Source organism: Nyctereutes procyonoides, unplaced genomic scaffold (assembly GCF_905146905.1).
Source record: "Nyctereutes procyonoides isolate TBG_1078 unplaced genomic scaffold, NYPRO_anot_genome, whole genome shotgun sequence".
In the NCBI taxonomy this organism is placed as follows: Eukaryota; Metazoa; Chordata; class Mammalia; order Carnivora; family Canidae; genus Nyctereutes; species Nyctereutes procyonoides.
The window spans coordinates 2,147,716-2,169,555 of record NW_026575042.1 but is presented as its reverse complement, the minus strand read 5'-3'; positions in this window follow the sequence as shown (position 1 = coordinate 2,169,555).

Below are 21,840 nucleotides of genomic sequence, written 5' to 3'. Positions count from 1 at the left end.
AAAGAAAGAAAGAAAGAAAGAAAGAAAGAAAGAAGGAAGGAAGGAAGGAAGGAAGGAAGGAAGGAAGGAAGGAAGGAAAGAAAGAAAGAAAGAAAGAAAGAAAGAAAGAAAGAAAGAAAGAAAGAAAAAGAGTGCCAGAAAATGGAGCACTCATTTGTGGATCCATCCTCAAGAATTTGAGGATCCATTTCTTTAGTTAAGCTTTGGGTCTCTCAGATCCAAATTAATACCAAAGTAATCCAAATTAATTTGGATGGGTAGGGGATTTTTTGGTGGTACCTTGTAGAACACAGACATTTTCTTGAGGTTGGCAGATGACCTAGTGTCAGTCTAACCCATTCAATGACAAACTTATCCTGCACAGAAGTCTCACATTTAGATGGCCAGTGCACTAAGTGCTCAACCTGTGCCTATCAATTTGCAGTTCTGGTTCCAAAATTCCCATTAACAATAGATCTATTATTTCTTTACCTATGGTCACATTAGTTGAAATCAACAATAAACAAGGAAATAAAACTGTGGATGCCAGCAGTAACCAAAGTACTATAGACTAACCTAGTGTTGGGGCCAGGCGGGAAGGGAAACTCCTCAAGATGGCGGATACCCCAAATGGCTGAGGTTCCTGTCACCACCTCCACCTGGGACGCCAATGGACCAATGACCTGCTGACAGCTTGACGCAGACCCTTAGACCTCTCCTTTGGACTTCCCCAACCGGACCCAATGCCCTTCAAACCCCAGAGGAGGAAGTCACCTTTGACTGGCCGAACTGCAATCCTTCCTTTGCATGGGGAGGGTCACTCTGACTGCTTGGATTGCAATCCTTCCTTTGCATATGAGCCGACCAATAGGAAACCATTCTGCCTTACAACGTTATGTAAACCCCCTGCCACCTTGTCTTGGCGCGACTTCCCCGACTCACTCTTCCCTCCGTGAGTCGTGGAACCTCGCCCGAGGGTGCCTGCAATAAAATCTGTTCTTGGACCCTCGCTTGCCTTGGCGGTCTCATTTCCATTTAGTTACTAAAAAAAACCTAACACCTAGGGCTAAGGACTAGTGCATTGTTGGCGCCTCCTGTCAATATAGACCAACCCATTAACCCCAGACTGGGAAATGGGTTAATGGGAAAGCCAGTAAAAGTAGAAAGGTCCAACACAAGAGGAGCAAAACTCAGATCTGGGAGAAAATTACCCATGCCTTTGGAAACAGGAGGAAAGATGGAGAAATAAAAGGTTCAGCAGGCACCAAAGCCTCTGCTTCCCATTGTCCACATGGCCATTAGAGGATCCCATCCTCATTGCCAAAACTGTAAAAGAACAAACCTCGAGGAGGAGGGAAGAGGCAAGATGGTGGAAGAGTAGGAGTCCTCAACTCCTCTGGTCGCACAAATTTTATCTTTCAAAACATCCTGAACACCAATGATTTCGACCTGAGATGTAAAGAGAAAATAGCTGGGATGCCACACGGAGAAAAGTCTTCCCTTCTGACAAGGTAGGAAGGTGAAGAAAAAATGGTGGGGGAAGGGAGCTGCAACAAGCTGGCCCCAAAGCCCAGTTGCGGAAACCCTGGGCAGGAAAGCCAAGCCACGAAAGCCGCCAGAGGACGAAAGCCCAGCCCTGGACAAGTGGGAACTTTAAAAATCCGCACCTGAGTTTTCCCTGACTGAAAAGTGCTTAGCAGGAAAATACGGCAGAATCGCTGGAGGGGCAGTGAAGCCTCAGGATTCCCAGAGACACAATATGAGTAGGGGCGCCCAGGAGAGCAAGCCGTAGTCCGATCTCGGTAAAGGGCTGGAGCGCAGCAACCCTCCAGGGCATTTGGGAGAAGGCAGCTTATTACACGGGCTGGCTCTGGAGCTCCCCTTACCCTAAAGCCTGGCAACGGACAGAAGAAGCTGTCCTCCATTTCCTTCAGGAGAGGCAGACCCCAAGAGGGGAGAGAACAATAAGAACTCTCCTGCCAGTGGGCGCCCTTCAATTTATGCAGATCAGTGCACCCATGCCTGCCCCCAGGAGCATTTAGGCCACGGCGGACTGGGAGACTGCAGTTTGGTACTGTGGGAAGCTCTTGACTCTGGAGCAGGAGATCTGGCTGCCACCATTTTTGTTTTTCCTTTTTCTCTTCTTTTCACCATTCACCTAGGAGAGGCAGGGCCTCTAGGGAACAAAGGCCTCACAGGATAAACAGCTCACACTGAGCCCAGCACCCAGCAGGGGGCAGGGCATCTCCGCAGGTACACACACCTGAGAATCAGCACAGCAGACCTCTCCCCTGGAAGACCAGCTAGAAGGACAGGGGAAGAGAAAGTTTACTGAACAACCAGCATTGGAAAGCTCCAGGACTGAGGGGAAATAGTATATAGAACTAGAGGGTTGGGTGTTTTTTGTTTGTTTGTGGCTGTTGTTCTGATTCGTCTTTATTTCAGGTTAAAAATTGCCAATATTTTTTTTTTCTCTTTTCCTGCCTTAATTACAATATTTAACCAACTCTTGATTTTTAAGCTTTTTCCTTTTTGACTTTCATATTTCTACACTTAAATGTCTTAGATATATTTTTCATTTTTGGATTCCCTCCAATGTATTCAATTTAATTTTGGTAGATAGGAGTTATGGGTTTTTGGTTTTTGTTTTTTCTGTCTCATTTTGTTTTCTAATGGTGGAAGTTAATACCTTCTAATACACGAAACAAAATACACCCAGAACCAAATGGAATGCAGTGTTGGTTCATTCTGTGAGACTATATTCTCTCTTCCTTGCCATTTTGCCCCTCTCTTTTATCTTCTTTCTGTTTTTGTGGTCAAGTTGGGCCTTTACTTAAGTTTTGCTGGTTTATATAAATTTGGGATTGAGCATCTTATAACATACAGAACAAAATACACTCAGAACAAAGAGGATCACCCTCTGGGTCCCCTCGGGGAGACTCTTCTCTCTCCACCACCACTTCCTCACCACCTCCCCCTTCCTTTCTTCATCTTTGTTTTTGTTTTTTTATTCTTACTATTTTGTTTTAAAATTTCCTTTTCACTTTAGTGCTCCTTTTGTTTTATTTTGTTCTTCTTTCTCTTTTATTTTCTGGTTTCTGACCTCTTCACAATTAGCTACGGTGTATTTTACTTAGGTTGTGGTTGATATTTTTAGCTCATCCTGCTCATAGAGCCACTCTGCACTGGACAAAATAACTGGAAAGAAGAATTCACTACAAAAGAAAAAACCTGAAGCAATACTCTATGCCACAGATGTACAGAATTTGGATTTCAATATGATGTCAGAAATTCAATACAGAAGTACAATTATAAAGTTACTGGTGGCTCTGGAAAAAAAGCTAAAGGACTCTAGAGACTCAGTTACTGCATAATTGAGATCTAATCAGGCCAAAATTAAAAACCGATTAACCAAGTCCATACTGGATACTGTAATTACTAGGGTTAATGGAGTAGAAGAGAGAGTGAGTGACATAGAAGACAAGTTGGTGGAAAGGAAGGAATCTGAGGGAAAAAAGAGAAAAACAACTAAGAGCCCACGAGAGAAGGCAGTGAGAAATAAATGACAGCTTGAGAAGGAAGACTATATGTCTAATTGGGATTACAGAAGAGACTGAGACAGACAGGACCACAAAGTATATTTGAACAAATCATCGCTGAGAACTTCCCTAATGTGGGGAAGGAAACAGGCATTGAAATACAAAAGATAGAAAGGACTCCCCCCCAAAATCAATAAAAACTGCTCAACACCTCGATACTTAATCGTGAATCTTGCAAATTTCAAGAGAAAGAGAAAATTCTTAGAGCAGCATGAGACAAGAGATTCTGAACTTATATAGGGAGAAATATCAGATTAACAGCAGACCTCTCCATAGAACCCTGGCAGGCCAGACAGGGCTGGCATGATATATACAGGGTACTAAATTAGAAGTGCATGAAGCCAAGAATACTTTATCCAGAAAGATGTCATTCAAAATAGAAGGAGAGATAAAGAGCTTTCAGGATAGGCAAAAACTAAAAGAATATGTGACAACTAAACCGGATCTGCAAGGAATATTAAGGGGAACCCTGTAAAAGAAAGAGGAAGCCCAAAGAAACAATCCACAAAAACAGGGACTGTAGAGGTAATATGACGACACTAAATTCATATCTTTCAATAGTTACTCTGAACGTGAATGGCCTAAATGATCCCATCAAAAGATGCAGGGTATTGAACTGGATAAAAAAGCAAGACCCATCTATATGCCCATCTACTAGAGACTCATTTTAGACCTACGGACACCTCCAGCCATAAAATGAAGGAGTGGAGAATCATTTACCATTCAAAGGATCCTCAAAAGAAAGCGAGGGTAGCAATCCTCATATCAGATAAGTTAGAGTTTATACCAAAGACTCTAATAATAGATGAAGAGGGACACTATATCATACTTGAAGGGTCTATCCAACAAGAAGACCCAACAATGATGAATATTTATGCCCCTAATGTGGGAGCAGCCAAGGATATCAATCAATTAATAACCAAAATAAAGAGATACATAGATAATAATACACTAATAATAGGAGACTTCAACATGACACTCTCAGCAAAAGACAGATTGCCGGGATCCCTGGGTGGCACAGCAGTTTAGCGCCTGCCTTTGGCCCAGGGCGCGATCCTGGAGACCCGGGATCGAATCCCACGTCAGGCTCCCGGTGCATGGAGCCTGCTTCTCCCTCTGCCTGTGTCTCTGCCTCTGTCTCTCTCTCTCTGACTATCATAAATAAATAAAAAAATTAAGAAAAAAAAAGACAGATTGTCTAAGCAGAACATTAACAAAGAAAAAAGGGCCTTGAATGATACACTGGACCAAATAGATTTCACATTATATATACAGAACATCCCATCGTAATGCAACTGAATACACATTCTCCTCAAGTGCACATGGAACTTTCTCCAGAATAGACCACATTCTGGGTCACAAATCAGGTCTCATCTGATACCAAAAGATTGGAATTCTCCATTGAATATTTTCTGACCACAGTTCTTTGAAACTAGAACTCAATCACAAGAAGAAATTCGGAAGAAACTCAAACATGTGGAAGTTAAAGAGCATTGTACTAAAAGATGAAAGGGTCAAGAAGTAAATTAAAGAAGAATTAAAAAGATTATGGAAACTAATGAAAATGGAAATACAAACATTCAAAAATATTTGGGATAGTGATCCTAAGAGGAAAATACATCACAATACAAGCCTCCCTCAAAAAATTGAAAAAAATGCAAACACACAAGGTAACCTGGCACCTAAAGGAATTGGGGAAAGAACAGCAAATAAAGCCTACCCCAAGCAGAAGAAGAGAGATAATAAAGACTAGAGCAGAACTCAATGAAATATAGACCAGGAGAACTGTAGAACAGATCAATAAAACCAGGAGCTGGTTCTTTGAAAGAATTAATAAGATAGATAAACACCTAGCCAGCCTTATTAAAAAGAAAAAAGGCTCAAATTAATAAAATCATGAATGAAAGAGGAGCAATCACAACCAATACCAAGGAAATACAAATGACTTTAAAAACTATATGCCAACAAATTAGGCAATCTAGAAGAAATGGACGCATTTCTGAAAAACCACAAATTAACAAAACTGGCACAGGAAGAAAGAGAAAACCTGAACAGGCCAATAGCCAGGGAGGAAACTGAAGCAGTCATCAAAAACCTCCCAAGACACAAAATTCCAGGGCCAGATGGCTTCCAAGGGGAATTCTATCAAACATTTAAGGAAGAAATAATACCTATTCTACTAAAGCTGTTTCAAAGGATAGAAAGGAAGGAAATACTCCCAAACTCCTTCTATGAGACCACCATTATCTTGATTCCAAAACCAGACAAAGACCCCACCAAAAAGAACTATAGACCAATATCCCTGGTGAACACAATGCAAAAATTGTCACCAAGATACTAGCCAGTAGGATCCCACTTACATTAAGAGGATTATTCACCATGACCAAGTGGGATTTATCCCCGGGATGCAAGGCTGGTTCAACACTCATAAAACAATCAATGTGATAGATCACATCAACAAGAGAAAAAACGAGAACCAGATGATCCTCCCAATAGATGCAGAGAAAGCATGTGACAAAATACAGCATCCATTCCTGATCAAAATTCTTCAAAGCATAGGGATAGAGGGAACATTCCTTAATATATTAAAAGTCATTTATGAAAAACCCACAGCAAATACCATTCTCAATGGGGAAAACCTGAGAGCCTTTCCCCTAAGATCAGGAACATGACAGCGATGTCCACTCTCCCCGCTCTTATTCAACAGAGTACTAGAAGTCCTAGCCTCAGCACTTAGACAACAAAAAGAAATAAAAGGCATTCAAATTGGCAAAGAAGAAGTCAAAGTCTCCCTCTTTGTAGACGACATGATATTGTATGTAGAAAACTGAAAGACTCCACCCCAAGATTGCTAGAACTCATACAGCAATTCAGCAGTGTGGCAGGATACAAAATCAATGCCCAGAAATCAGTGGCATTTCTATACACTAACAATGAGACTGAAGAAAGAGAAATTAAGTTAATCTTAAAACTAACCAAAGAGGTAAAGGATCTATACCTGAAAAACCACAGAACACTTCTGAAAGAAATTGAGGAAGACACAAAGAAGTGGAAAGACATTCCATGCTCATGAATTGGAAGAATAAATATTGTGAAAATGGCTATGCTACCCAGGGCAATTTACATTTTCAACTCAATCCCTACCAAAATACTATGGACTTTCTTCACAGAGTTGGAACAAATAATCTTAAGATTTGTATGCAATCAGAAAAGACCCAGAATAGCCAGGGGAATATTGAAAAAGAAAACCAGGGGATCCCTGGGTGGCGCAGCGGTTTAGCGCCTGCCTTTGGCCCAGGGCGCGATCCTGGAGGCCCAGGATCGAATCCCACCCACGTCGGGCTCCCGGTGCATGGAGCCTGCTTCTCCCTCTGCCTGTGTCTCTGCCCCTCTCTCTCTCTCTCTCTCTCTCTCTGTGACTATCATAAATAAATAAAAAATTTTAAAAAATTAAAAAAAAAAAAGAAAAAGAAAACCAATGCCAGGGGCATCACTGTGCCGGATTTCAAGCTGTATTACAAAGCTGTGATCAACAAGATGGTGTGGTCCTGGCACAAGAACAGACACATAGATCAATGGAACAGAATAGAGAACCCAGAAATGGGACCTCAACTCTATGGTCAACTTGTATTTGACAAAGCAGGAAAGAGTATTCACTGGAAAAAGGACAGCCTCTTCAATAATTGATGCTGGGAAAATTGGACAGCCACATGCAGAAGAATGAAACTGGACCATTCTCTTACACCAGATACAAAGATAAACTCAAAATGGTTGAAAGATCTAAATGTGAGACAGAATTCATCAAAATCCTAGAGGAGAGCACAGGCAACACTCTGTTTTAACTTGGCCACAGCAACTTCTTGCAAGATACATCTATGAAATCAAGGGAAACAAAGCAAAAATTGACTATTGAGACTTAATCGAGATAAAAAGTTTCTGCGCAGTGAAGGAAACAGTCAACAAAACTAAAAGACAACCTACAGAATGGGAGAAGATATTTGCAAATGACCTATCAGATAAAGGGCTAGAATCCAAGATCTATAAAGAACTTATTAAGCTCAACAGCAAAGAAACAAATAATCCAATCGTGAAATGGGCAAAAGACGTGAACAGATATTTCTCCATAGAAGATCTACACATGGCCAACAAACACATGAGAAAATGCTCCACATCACTTGCCATCAGGGAAATACAAATCAAAACCACAATACAATATGATGCAATATAATACAATACAATACAATCACCACCTCATACCAGTGAGAATGGTGAAAATGAACAAGACAGGAAACAACAAATGTTGGAGAGGATGTGGAGAAGGGGGAACCCTCTTGCACTATTGGCGGGAATGTGAACTGGTTACAGCCACTCTGGAAAACTGTGTGGAGGTTCCTCAAAACATTAAAAATAGAGCTACCCTACGACCCAGAAATTGCATTATTGGGGATTTACCCCAAAGATACAGATGTAGTGAAATGCTGGAACACCCATACCCCAATGTTTATAGCAGCAATGTCCACAGTAGCCAAACTGTGGAAGGAGCCTCAGTGTCCTTCGACAGATGATGGATAAAGAAGATGTGGTCTATGTATACAATGGAATATTACTCAGCCATTAGAAAGGACAAATACCCACCATTTGCTTCGACATGGATGGAACTGGAGGGTATTATGCTGAGTGAAGTAAGTCAGTTGGAGAAGGACAATCATCATATGATTTCACTCACATGTGGAATATAAGAAATGGTGAAAGGGATTATAAGGGAATGGAGGGGAACTGAATAGGAAAAATTAGAGAGGGAGACAAACCATGAGAGACTCCTAATTCTGGGAAACAAACAAAGGGTTGGGGAAGGGGAGATGGGTGGTGGGATGGGGTAACTGGGTGAAGGGCACTAAGGAGGCCACTTGATAGGATGAGCACTGGGTGTTATGCTATATGTTGGAAAATTGAATTTAAAGTTTTAAAAACAAATTTCGGAATGCCTGGCTGGCTCAGTTAGAAAAGCATGTGATTCTTGATCTTGGTGTCATGAGTTTGAGACCCACATTCGGTGTAGAGAACTAAAATAGCATAATAGTTTAGTAAGCTTTAGAAGAACAAAATTCAACTGAGTGAATTTTAAAAATCTTATTGGCATTTGTTCAGCAGTTCATGAATTGGACAGCATCCAATCTAGCAGATAGAAAAGATCTCTGAAAAGTTATATAAGGCAAAAGATTTTGTAGACAGAAAGGAGCAGGAAAAAGTAAGTTACCCTAGGCATTAAGGGAAATTTGGTTATCCCAAGATTACTTTACTTTTAGGGGATTTTGGGGATTTAACAATCAGATTACCTAACTAATGCTAATCAGGAAATTCCTCATTGACTGATTTAAAATTCTATTTCTGGGACAGCTAAAGCTGTAATTAAGTTGTTTTTGTGAGTGGGGCTTAGCATAAGCAACTCCATTTGGGGCCTGTTGTCTTGTTTTTAACACTTCCATAGGTGACTTGTAGCAAGGCTCACCTAATGGATGAACAATGCCATCATTCGACAATATATAGAATCCTGGGAGAATAGGTACGGGGGTGGAGTGGCCACTTGAGGAAGAACTGAAGCAACATCAGTCTACTGCCCAACCTCTGCTGGAGCAAATGCCTTCTATCAACAGCATGAGAGAACCTGAAGGGTATGGAGTCAATGTCATAAAGACCACCTGCTGCAATTGGAGGGCATACTAGAAGCTCCTATGCCAAGAGGCCCAGCAGCTGCTGGTATATGCTTTCTAGTGGCCTCAGCATATTGTCACTTGATCTTTCGGTAGGAGGGATATACTGCATGCCAAGGTTCTACTCCACCCATCTGAACCACCCCTGGTTTCTTTTCAATGTCTTAGTCACCAAGGATGGCAACAGAGAATGGATTCTGGTACCAGAGAAAGGGTGTTGAAGCAGAAGAGAAACAGATGGCATATTCAAATGGTAAATGAGGAGAGTTCAAAGGTAATGTACAAAAGGTGGATGAGTTAAGCAAAGTTGACATGGGTGGTACAGAACTCCAGGGCTAGCAATATTTGAAAGCCATTACCTCTTCTAGGAGCAGGCTAACTGACAGAAGCTGTGGCCTTCAGTTGAGGGGCACTGCCAAGCCATGGTTGAGTAGAGTACATGGTTCCCCACAGAGGGAAGTGGGAGAATAAGTATCCTGGACCCTACTCTCCTTCTGACCTCCTGCCAGAGCCTGCCACTGGTTTATTTCAACTGGAAACTAGAGGGCATTCCAAGGTCAGCCTCCCATGTCTTGGGACAGAGTTGAGAAGGACTGAGCATGAATATGGAGGGACAACTGGAAAATATCTGTGCACTAAAACTGCAGTAGGTGACTGATGTCAGCCTCCTGTGACCATGTCAAGTGACCTCAAGGAAAAATTAAGAACCAGAAGCTAAGCAGAAAACCAGTTAAGCAGAGGCATACAAGCAATATTTTGAAACAATCAGATATGATAGAAACCTAATGTATTAAGATGACCTAAGGGTCTTTCTCAAGTCTATGTGGAAATCAGTAAATCCCAATACTTAAAACTGCAGTAAGTCACAACTCATGAAGCACAAGTATTTGGAGGACTGTGCAAACATGTATATCCCTTTCTCTTTCTCTTTCTTAATCCCTTTCTCTTTTTTGTATGTCCCCCATAGCTAGCAAGCTTTGGAGCAGTTCTCCGAAGCAGTCTGAAAGACCCTTTCCCAGGTTATAGTTCTCAGTAAAACAATGAATGAAGCCTTTACTTCCTAACCAACATTGAGGTTGACTTTCTTTCAGCCATATCCAACACAACCAAAAAGGAAAATGGGAACCACTCACCACTTGTCAATGTCTAATCACTTCATTACTTTCCTTTTAAAATAATGATCTTAGATAACTTGACTCCATGACATGGGTGGTATGAGGTGGAGGCAGAGTACACATTTATAACCATCCATGGGAGAGAGTTTTGAGTTCTGTCTCTTTAAGAATGAAATGTTCCCATTATAAAGGAGCTTGAGCAGGTTCTCTGTGTTTGGGGTATGCTTACTGGATGTTTTTCAACATGACTAGGCAGTCAGCATGGTAGCACCCAGACTGATGTGAGAGAACAAATCCATCAAACCAGCCCTACCAGCACTGCAAAGCTGACAGCAGCCAGTAGCAAAGTAGCTCTGTTTTGAGGTCCTGCACAGCTTTTGAAGCTCGGCCCACCTCTGCCAATACCCAATTTCTCTGAGAGCCATGGCACAGAGCCTATAGCAATGAGGTTTCTGCCCTCCTCTGAGCATAGGCTTATTATTGTGAGCTCTATTTCTCCTGAGTGCTTTGCCTCCTTACATATTGGGCCAGTGTGATTGGTATGAGCTCTAGACAGAATTCTTCAATTTTAATGTGCATATGAATACAAATCACTTGGAGTTTAAATGGTTAAACTGTAGATTCTAACACAGGAGATCTGAGGGGCCAAAGGGTATTTCTGACAAAGTCAGTTGCAGGTGTGCCTATGTTGTGTTCCTGTATGAGGCTTTGAGTAGCAAAGTACTGTGAATGTCCATTACTGGCACCTAACTTGCTGCACATCATATACCCCTGCAGAGCTTTTAAAGAAACTGCATCCCATGTCAATTAAACCCACAACATGTGGGTGGGGCCCAGGGATTCCTAGTGGCTGCAATATATAGCCATGGTTGAGAACCTAGGAGTTTAGGACTCTTCATTTTACCCTAATTCCCTGCTGCATACAAAAGCTACATGATGGTGTTTATTGGTTTGCTTATTTTCAAGTTAAATGTATTCATTTTTTGCATCTAAAAAGAAGAGGGGAATTTCACCCCTCAATTTTTTTCTCCTATTTTGGAATGTGGAAGAAAGATTTGGAGATGGGGGTGGGGTGTGGATGGGGGTCTGCAATGTGACCAGAGAAAAAAGGAAAGAATATAAAACTGAGAATCAGTGCTCACTTTGGCAGCACATATACTAAAACTGAGAATCAGCTGTGGTCAAGTGACAGAAAGTAAATTGTCCTGGTGAGATTTTCATTCCTTTTCTGTCCACAAACTCTGAGCTCCTTCTTTTTTGGGGGAAAATAGGAAGTAAAAATTTCCTGTCTTAGAATGTTATCTTTTTAAATGAATTTTTAAGTTAGTTTTTAATTTATACTGGCACCTGGGTGGTTCAGTTGGTTAAGTGTCTATCTTCAGCTCAGGTCATAATTTCAGGGTTCTGGGTTCGAGCCCCATATTGGGCTCCCTGCTCGATGGGCAGCTGGCTTCTCCCTCTCCACTGCTGGTGCTCTCTTGCACCCTCTTTCTCTCTCAGGTAAATAAATATTCTTTAAATTAGTTTTAAATTTATACTTAAAAAATACTGATACTTTAAGCAGTAAGAAAAGGATTTAAAATGGAATTCAGCTTCTCCTTCCATTGGACACACCCCACCTCCAACCTGTCTAAGCCCTCTCCCATAGTTTTGTAAAAAAAAAAAAAAAAAAAAAAAAAAAAGAGTATTCTTTGCCTAGCAGGAGTGGAAAGAAAGGATAAATAAGCCAAGAAGGGTCTCATGGGAGTTTAAATTTTATTGGTAACGAGTGGAGGACCTGTCTATCCTTGAGTCAGGCCATAGTCATAAGGAAAAGAGATTAAGGAAACTGTTTATTGTTGTATCCCAAATATTCAGAACAGGACATAATATATAGCAGGTGCTTAGCTAATATTATTGAATAAGTAAATGAATATTCTCTAAATCTAAGTCAAGTTGTTGGGTTTTTTCTCTTGTGACACTTTATATTCAGGTTATACCATAGTTATGGACTTTTAAAACCCCCTTGAGGCTAGGAAGCCAAGCCAAGTATTTGCTAGATGTAACCTGAAACACCTATAGATTTGGGTGAATTTTTCAATTCCTGAAGTTCTGAAATATCTTGATGCTCCTGGGACTGCCAGGAAATGACCTTTCTTACTCACCTGATAAGACTGAGAACCCTGTAAGCAAGGTACATGGAGAGTCTTCCCAAGGGCCTTTATTGGCTCCATAAATCCAACCTTAGTTTCTTAAAAACATCTGTATATACTGAATTTTATGTACATCATTTAAAACTATGACATTCCAATCAATGGTGTAGTTATATAATATGTCCAATTGTATCCTGTTATAAGGAAAATGGATTTTTAATTGAATTTATGCAAGTCATTATATTCCACAAAAATAAAAATACTTCATAAAGGTTCATAATTCTGGAGGGATTAGGTAGACAGAAAAGATAAAGTTTTAATTCTGTTTACAAAGCTATAATTTGCCAAATTGCTGTAAGTTATATGTAGCTTAAGAGGAAAAAGAAAAAGATTTCCTTAAATCTGGAAAATAAAACATTAAAGCACTTAGCAACATTTCTAACAAAAATCATAAAAATTATAATCATCTTTATCAGTTCACATAATGATCTAATTCTTGTTCTGCTTAAATCCAATTTTTCTGTTAATGTCCTGGAAATTCTTACCTAGTTTAGTGATATAATCTTAAAGATATCAGAAACCTGTATTTTAGAGTACTTGTCGGAGCGTCAGAGTCCTTTTCATGAATCTCTCTGAAGATGAAGCACATTTACAAAAGCATCAGAATAAATCAGTAACTGTATTTATATTTTAAATGCAGCTATCAAACATAGCTAATTTTTAAATTTTAATTTGCCAATATATAGTATGACATCATGTGCCCTCCTTAGTGCCTGTCACCCAGTTACCTCATTCCCCCACCCCCCTCCCCTTCAACAACCCTCAGTTTCTTTCCCAGAGTCAAGAATCTCTTATGGTTTGTCTTCCTCTTTAATTTTTCCCCCATTCAGTTTGCCTCCCTCCCTTATGGTCCCTTTCATTATTTCTTATATTCCACATATGAGTGAGACCATAAATTGTCTTTATCCAATTACTTATTTCACTCATCATAATACCCTCTAGTTCCATCCTGTCAATGTAAATGGTAGGTATCCGTCCTTTCTAATGGCTGAGTAATATTCCATTGATCACATCTTCTTTATCCATTTATCTGTGAAGGACATCTAGCTCCTTCCACAGTTTGGCTATTGTGGACATTGCTTCTATGAACATTGGGGTGCATCTATCCAGTCAATTCACTGCATTTGTATCTTTGGGATAAATATCCAGTAGTACAATTGTTGGGCTGTATGGGTAGCTCTGTTTTTAACTACTTGAGGAACCTCCATACTGTTTTCAAGAATGGCTGCCCAGCTTGCATTCCCACCAACAGTGGGACAGGGTTTCCCCTTATCCCCATCCTCTCCAACATCTGTTTTTTGCTATCTTATTAACTTTAGCCATTCTAACTGGTGTAAAGAGGTATCCTATTGTAGTTTTGATTGTTTTTCCTGGATGACAAGTGATATGGAGCATTTTTTCATATGCCTGTTGGCCATGTGTATGTCTTCTTTTAGGAAATGTCTGTTCATGTCTTCTGCCCATTCCTTGACTGGATTCTTTGTTTTTGGATGTTGAGTTTGATAAGTGCTTTATAGATCATGGATACTAGCCCTTTATCTTATATGTCATTTGCAAATATCTTCTCCCATTCTGTAGGTTGTCTTTTAGTTTTGTTGACTGTTTCCTTCACTGCGCAGAAACTTTTTATCTCGATTAAGTCCCAATAGTCCATTTTTGCTTTTGTTTCCCTTGACTTCATAGATGTATCTTGCAAGAAGTTGCCGTAGCCAAGTTCAAAAAGGGTGTTGCCTGTGCTCTCCTCTAGGATTTTGATGGATTGTGTCTCACATTTAGATCCTTCAACCATTTTGAGTTTATCTTTGTGTCTGGTGTAAGAGAATGGTCCAGTTTCATTCTTCTGCATGTGGCTGTCCAATTTTCCCAGCATCAATTATTGAAGAGGCTGTGCTTTTTCAAGTGGATACTCTTTCCTGCTTTGTCAAATACAAGTTGACCATAGAGTTGAGGTCCCATTTCTGGGTTCTCTATTCTGTTCCATTGATCTATGTGTCTGTTTTTGTGCCAGTACCATACCGTCTTGATCATCACAGCTTTGTAATATAACTTGAGGTCAGGCATTGTGATGCCCCCAGCTTTGGTTTTCTTTTTCAACATTCCTCTGGCTACTCAGTGTCTTTTCTGATTCCACACAAATCTTAAGATTATTTGTTCCAACTCTGTGAAAGAAAGACCATAGTATTTTGATAGAGATTACATTGAATGTGTAGATTGCTCTGGATAGCATAGACATTTTCACAATATTTATTCTTCCAATTGATGAGTTTGGAATGATTTTCCATTTTTTTTTAATTTTTTTTAATTTTTATTTATTTATGATAGTCACACAGAATGAGAGAGAGAGGCAGAGACACAGGCAGAGGGAGAAGCAGGCTCCATGCACTGGGAGCCCGACGTGGGATTCGATCCTGGGTCTCCAGGATCGCGCCCTGGGCCAAAGGCAGGCGCCAAACCACTGCGCCACCCAGGGATCCCTGATTTTCCATTTCTTTGTGCCTTCCTCAATTTCTTTCAAAAGTGTTCTGTAGTTTTTAGAGTACAGATCCTTAACCTCTTTGGATACATTTATTCCTAGGTATCTTACAGTGTTTGGTGCAATTGTTAATGGGATCGATTCCTTAATTTCTCTTTCTTCTGTCTCATTGTTAGTGTCTAGAAATGCAACTGATGTCTGTGCATTGATTTTGTATCCTGCAATGTTGCTGAATTCCTGTATGGGTTTTAGCAATTTTGGGGTGGAGGCTTTTGGGTTTTCCCCATAAAGTATCATGTCATCTGCAAAGAGTGAGAATTTGCCAAGTTGAATGCCTTTTAATTTCTCTTTGTTGTCTGACTGCTGAGGCTAAGAATTCTAGTACTATGTTGAATAACAGTGGTGAGAGTGAGCATTCCTGTCATTTTCCTGACCTTAAGGGAAAGGATCTCAGTTTTTCCCCATTGAGAATGATATTCGCTGTGGACTTTTTGTAGATGGCTTTTATGAATTGCGGTATGTTCCCTCTATCCCTACACTGTGGAGAGTCTTTATTTAATCATGAGACACAGAGAGAGAAGCAGAGACATAGACAGAGGGAGAAACAGGATCCCCGCAGGGAGCCTGATGCAGAACTCGAACACAGGACCTTGGGATCGTGACACAAGCCAAAGGCAGACGCTCAACCACTGAGCCACTAGATACCCTTGTGGAGAGTTTTAATCAAGAAAGGATGCTATATTTTCTGAAGTGCTTTTTCTGCATCAATTGAGAAGATCCTATAGTTCTTGTCCTTTAATTAATATGATCTATCATATTGATTGATTTGTGAATGTTGAATTACCCTTGTAGCCCAGGAATACTTCAACTTTGTTGTGGTGAGTAATCCATGAATAATCCATGAATAATCCTTTTAACGTACTGTTGGATCCCATTGGCTAGTATCCTGGTTAGAATTTTGGCATCCATGTTCATCAGGGATATTGGTCTGTAATTCTTCTTTTTGGTGGGTTTTTTATCTGGATTGGGGATCATGGTAATGCTGGCCTCATAGAAAGAATTTGGAAGTTTTCCTTCCATTTCAATTTTCTGAAACAGCTTCAGAAAAATAGGTAGTATTTTTTCTTTAAATAGTTGGCAGAACTCCCCTGGGAAGCCATCTGGTCCTGGACTCTTGTTTGTTGGGAAGTTTTGATTAAAGCCTCAATTTCCTGTGGTTATAGGTCTGTTAGATTTTCTAGTTCTTCCTGTTTTCACTTTTGGTAGTTTTTAAGTTTCCAGGAATGCATCCATTCTTCCAGATTGCCTAATTTGTTGGCGTATAGTTACTCATACTATGTTCTTAAAATTCCTTGTATTTCCTTGGTGTTGGTCATGTCTCTCCTCTTTCATTCATGATCTTATTAATTCGGGTCCCTTTTCTTTTTTCTTTTCTTTTCTTTTCTTTTCTTTTTGATAAGCCTGGCTAGGGGCTTGTTGATCTTATTAGTTCTTTCAGAGAACCAGCTCCTAGTTTTGTTGATCTGTTCTACAGTTCTTCTGGTCTCTATTTCATTGAGTTCTGCTCTAATCTTTATTGTTTTTCTTCTCCTGCTTGGTTTAGGCTTTATTTGATGTTCATTCTCTAGCTCTTTTAGGTGTAAGGTTAGCTTGTGTATGAGATTTTTCTAATTCTTGAGAGAGACTTGTATTACAGTGTACTTCCCTCTAGGACCACCTCTGCTGTATCCCAAAGGTATTGAACAGTTGTGTTTTCATTTGTCTCCATGAATTTTTTAAAAGTTCTTCTTTAATTTCCTGTTTGACGTGTTCACTCTACACTAGGATGCTCTTTAACCTTCAAGTGTTTGAGTTCCTTCCAAATTTACTCTGTTGTTTGAATTTAAATTTCAATGCATTGCGGTCTGAAAATAGGCAGGGAGTAATCTCATTCTCTTGGTATCAGTTGAGACCTGATTTGTGACCCAGTATGTGATCTGTTCTGGAGAATGTGCCATGTGCAGTTGAGAAGACTGTGTATTCTGTTGTGTTAGGGCGTTAGGTATTCTGTGCTCTGTATATATCTGTGAAGTCCATGTGGTCCAGTGTGTCATTCAAAGCCCTTGATCCTTATTCATCTTCTACTTTAGATGATCTGTCCATTACTGTGAGTGGGGTGGGGAGGTCTCCTACTATTAAAGTATTATCGGTGTGTTTCTTTACTTTGGTTATCAATTGGTTGATATAATTGGCTGCTCCCAAGTTAGGAGCAGAAATTTTTACAATTGTTAAGTCATGTTGGATAGACCTTTTATGTATGATATGGCATCCTACATGTCTTATTACAGTCTGTGATTTAAATGTAACTTGCCTGATAAAAAGATTTGTACCCCAGCTTTCTTTTGAGGTCCATTTGCATGATAAGTGGTTCTCCACCCCCTCACTCTCAGTCTGGAGTCTAAAATGAGTCTCTTGTAGACAGCATATGGATGAGTCTTGGTCCCCCCCCCCCCACTCTGGTATTCTTTGTCTTTTGTTTGGAGCATTTAGCTGATTTACATTCAGAGTAACTATTGAAAGACATGAATTTAGTGCCATTGTATTACCTGTAAAGCCCCTGTTTCTGTACATTGTCTCTATTTCTGGTCTGTCTTATTCTTGGGCTCTCTCTTCGCTTACAAGATCCCCCTTAATATTTCTTGCAGGACTGGCTCGGTGGTCACATATTCTTTCAGTTTCTGTCTGTCCTAGAACTTCTTTATCTCTCTGTCCATTCTGAATGACAGCCTTGCTGGATAAAATATTCTCAGCTGCATGCTATTCTTATTTAGTACCCTGAATATATCATGCCAGCCCTCTCTGGCCTGCCAGGTCTGTGGATCAGTCTGTTGTCGTCTAGGTCTCATACCACTGTAGATTAAGAACTTGTCTCAAACTGCTTTAAGAAGTTTTCTTTTCTCCGAAATTTGCAAGCTTCACTACTATATGTAGCAGCACTGATCTATTTTTATTGATTTTTGGAACATTCCTCCCTACCTCTTTGACTTGAATGCCTGTTTCTTTCCTCAGATTAGGGAATTTATCAGCTATGATTTGCTCAAATATACCTTCTGCCTCCCCCTCATCTTCACACACCTCAATAATTCTGGTGTTAGTTCTTTTTATGACATCATAAAAAGATTTCTCAAAGCCTCTCTCCATGGGTCTTGTTTTTCTCTCTTTTCTTCACCTTACTTAATTTCTATCAACTCTTCTTCAATGTTACTTTCTCTCTTCTGCCTCATTTACCCTGGCTGTTGGAGCACCCAGTTTAGACTGTATCTCAGAGTATTTTTAATTTTGGCCTGATTAGATCTTACTTCTGCACTAAAAAACGTCTCTAGTGTCTTTTATGCTTTTTTCAAGCCCAGCTAGTAACTTCATCATTGTAATCCTGAATTCCAGCTCTGCCATCTTACTTATATCCATATCAATTAGATCTGTGGTAGAGAGTAGTATCTCTGGTTCTTTCTTTTGTTGTGATTTCCTCCTAGTCATTTTGCCCAAGAAGAATGGATGAATGAGTGAACAAATCAAAAATATCAACCATGATCCAAGGGAAATACACACTAGACAAAGCCAAAGAGGTCAGAAAGCAAAAAAAGAAAAAACGGAGGGAGGGGATTGTGGAAGAAAGGATATAATTTCACAGGGTGAACAAAACAAGGTGATTTATTTGTTCTGGAGTGTATTTTGGTCTCTGTGTTAGAAGACACTGAATCTAAAAATTGTAAAAGAAGTTTTATATGTTATAAACTTATGTATGAACTTATATATATAACTTATTTATATATATATGTTTTGCTTTTTTGTATATCTATACATATATATACAAAATATATAGATGTATATATGCATATGTGTGTATATATATACAAAAATAAAATTGATTTCAGTTAAAGGAAGCCAAAAATGAAGAATGTATCTTTTAAAAAGTTCGTGTTGGGACACCTGGATGGCTCAGCAGTTGAGCATCTGCCTTTGGCTCAGGGCGTGATCCCACCATCCCGGGATCGAATCCCACATCAGGCTCCCTGCATGGAGCCTGCTTCTCCCTCTACCTACATCTCTGCCTCTGTGTGTCTCTCATGAATAATAAAATCTTTTTTAAAAACTTTAAAAAATTTAAAAAGTACATATAAAAATGAAAGTTAAACAAAGACTTAAAAATAAAGAATTGATAAAATAAGAAGCTAGTTCAAAAGGGGAAAAAAGGAAAGGGAAAATTATAAACTGAAATTTGAAAAAATCATGAGAAATCAACTAAAGTTCTATATACAATTCTCCTCTAGTGCTGGAGTTTTGCAATCCTGTGTGCTCCATAATCTTGGTGTTCCCTGCTCTTCCAGTTTGTCTTCTGATGGAGGAGCCTGCTGTGCTGATTCTCAGGTGTCTTTGCCAGGGTGAAGTCACACTACTTCTTGCCAGGGGGCTGGGCTCAGTGTAAGCTGTTTCTGGTTGCTCTGTGTGGCTTTTGTTCCCTGAAGACTCTATGCCTCTCCAGAAGATGAAAATAAAAATGGTCACCACCACCCCACCAATCTCCAGCCCTGGAGCTGAAAGATTTTGGTCCCCCGTCTTCAGTAAACCCTTAGGGATAAGCTGGTCTTTTGAGTGTGCCATACTCCGTAGACTCCTGTAGTGTGTGTCCACACTGATCCTCCTTGGGGAAGGCAGGTTTGCCCTGTTCTTCTCCTTTATAGAGCCCCCACAGTTAGAGCTGTCACCTGGTCATCTGTGTACTCACATCACTCTGCAGGTGTCTTTAGGTCTAAAATGAGTCTCTTATAGGCAGCATATAGATGGGTCTTTTATCCATTCTAATGCCCTGTCTTTTGTTTGGGGTATTTAGTTCCTTACATTAAGAGTGATTATTGATATGAATTTAGTGATGTTGTGTTACCTATAGAATTGATGTTTCTGGTGATGTTCTCTGTTCCCTTCTAGTCTTTGTTGCTTCCCCTCCACCCCCCACTCAAAGTGTCTCCTTTAATATTTATGAGACTCGTTTAGCAGCTATGAACTACTTTAGATTTTGTTTGTATGGGAAACTTTTTTTTTTTTAAGAGATTTATTTACTTTAGAAAGGAGTAGAGGGGTAAAGGGAGAGAGAGAGAGAGAGACAATCTCCAGCAGACTTTTGAGGAGCCTGATGAGGGGCTTTATCACAGGTCAGACATCAGCCAAAATCAAGAGCTGTATGCTCAACCAACTAAGCCACCAAGGCATCTTGGAAACTATCTCTCCTTCTATTCTGAATTATCTTGCTGGATAAAAGTATTCCTGGCTGCATATTTCCCTCCTTCAGCACATTGAATATATTGTGACTTCTTTTTGGCCTTCCCTGTTTCTGTGAATAGATCTGCTGTACACCTGATCTGTCTTCCCTTGTAGGTTAAGGACTTTTTCCCTTGTGACTTTCAGGATTCTTTCCTTGCCTGTGTAATTTGTGAATTTGACTTTAGTATGTCTTGGTGATGTCTGGCTTTTGTTGAATGGGTGTTTTCTGTGCTTCTTGGATTTTCACATGTGTTTCCTTCCTTAAGTTTGGGATGTTTTCAGCTGTAATTTGGTCAAATAAAACTTCTGTTCCTTTTTCTCTCTTTTCATCTTGTGGGACTCCTATGATTCGAATGTTATTACACTTTAAGGAGTTGAAGTTCCCTAAGTCTACATTCATGATTCAATGCCTTTCTTTCCCTCTTCTTTTCACCTTCATTTTTTCCATAATTTTATGTTCTATATCACTGATTCATTACTGTGCTTCAACCATTGTCATTGTCATGGCATCCATTTGGGTGTGTATCTCAGTTGTAGCACTTTTAATTTTGGCTTGAATAGTTATTAGTCTTTATCTTTGCAGTAAGGGATTCTCTAGTGTCTTCTATGGTGTTTTCAAGTCCAGCCAGTATTCTAATAATTGCTGTTACTAGTTTTAGTTCAGACATCTTATTTATATCTGTATCAATTAAATATCTGGCTGTCAGTACTTGTTTTTTCTTTTTGGGTGGATTCCGGTCTTATTTTCTAGGTCAAAGAAAATTTAAAAAAAAATTTAAGATCCTAGGTGTGTTTTAGTCTGTTTACTAAGAGAAGCTTGATCCTAGGTGTGTTTTAGTCTGTTTACTAAGAGAAGCTTGATCCAAAAAATGTTTAAATAAGATTTTAAAGTTTAAAAAATTAAAAACATAATAAAATAACAAAGAAATTGCTTTTTCTATATTAAAAAAAAAGAGAGGCTAGATCCTGTTTTCCCTATAGCTAAAGCTTTGCAGCATACCACGATCAGATTTGGTTGTTCAAGTTTTGTGTTGGTCTTCTGGGGGAGGGGCCTGCTGTTGAGTCTCAGGTGGACTTATTCTAATGGAGATGCACCAGCAAGGGGGCAGGGCTTGGTGTAAGCATCTCTGGCCTCCACTTCGTGGTGCTGAGGTTGGTCTGTGCTGGTGGGTGAAAATGGCTTCACCCCTCTTATCCATGAGAGGAGCTTGTGTCCATCATTCCTCAATAAGCCCTTAGAGAGGAGCAATCACCCTTCCTATGTCCCTAGCTTCTGTCAGATCCTGCCTTCACCCTGTGTCTGAGTTGTCTGCCTGCCAGGTGGCACAGCACTCCTGTGTTTTATCTCAGGTGTGACTGGGTTTTAAAACTCCAAACGTCAGAGATCTGGATAGCACAGACCCATGCTGATCCTTTAGGGGTGGGTTTTGCTGCACTGTGTCTGGTGCTGGCTTGTCCAAGAGGATGGTCGCA